At 40.9% G+C, this 817-nt stretch overlaps 1 non-coding gene across 1 annotated transcript; it reads right to left on the bottom strand.

Moving 5' to 3' along the window:
* Positions 1-321: 321 nt before the first annotated feature.
* On the bottom strand, positions 322-425 carry LOC130943161 (small nucleolar RNA R71). Its single transcript, XR_009071692.1, has one exon. It is a non-coding gene; the product is annotated as a small nucleolar RNA R71 (small nucleolar RNA).
* Positions 426-817: the final 392 nt, after the last annotated feature.

Genomic DNA, 817 nt, shown 5'->3' with positions numbered 1-817 from the left:
AGAAGCATCTCTATCCCTGCCATTGGAGCAAACAACTTTGAGCTTAAGCCTCAATTAGTTTCTCTAATGCAACAGAATTGCAAGTTCCATGGACTTCCATTGGAAGATCCTCATCAGTTCTTAGCTGAATTCTTGCAAATCTGTGACACTGTCAAGACTAATGGGGTTGACCCTGAGGTCTACAGACTTATACTATTCCCTTTTGCTGTAAGAGACAGAGCTAGGACATGGTTGGACTCACAACCTAAAGAAAGCCTGGACTCATGGGAAAAGCTAGTCAATGCCTTCTTGGCAAAGTTCTTTCCACCTCAAAAATTGAGTAAGCTTAGAGTGGAAGTCCAAACCTTCAGACAGAAGGATGGAGAATCCCTCTATGAAGCTTGGGAAAGATACAAACAATTGATCAGAAAATGTCCATCTGACATGCTTTCTGAATGGAGCATCATAGGTATTTTCTATGATGGTCTCTCTGAACTATCCAAGATGTCTTTGGATAGCTCTGCTGGAGGATCTCTTCATCTGAAGAAGACGCCTACAGAAGCTCAAGAGCTAATTGAAATGGTTGCAAATAACCAATTCATGTACACTTCTGAAAGGAATCCTGTGAACAATGGGACTAGTCAGAAGAAAGGAGTTTTTGAGATTGATACTCTGAATGCCATTTTGGCTCAGAACAAGATATTGACTCAACAAGTCAATTTGATTTCTCAAAGTCTGTCTGGAATGCAAAATGCACCTGGCAGTACTAAGGATGCTTCATCTGAAGAAGAAGCTTATGATCCTGAGAACCCTTCAATGGAAAAGGTGAATTACCTAG

This window comes from Arachis stenosperma, chromosome 7 (genome assembly GCF_014773155.1).
Source record: "Arachis stenosperma cultivar V10309 chromosome 7, arast.V10309.gnm1.PFL2, whole genome shotgun sequence".
NCBI lineage: Eukaryota > Viridiplantae > Streptophyta > Magnoliopsida > Fabales > Fabaceae > Arachis > Arachis stenosperma.
This window is presented reverse-complemented; position numbering and strand designations above follow the sequence as displayed.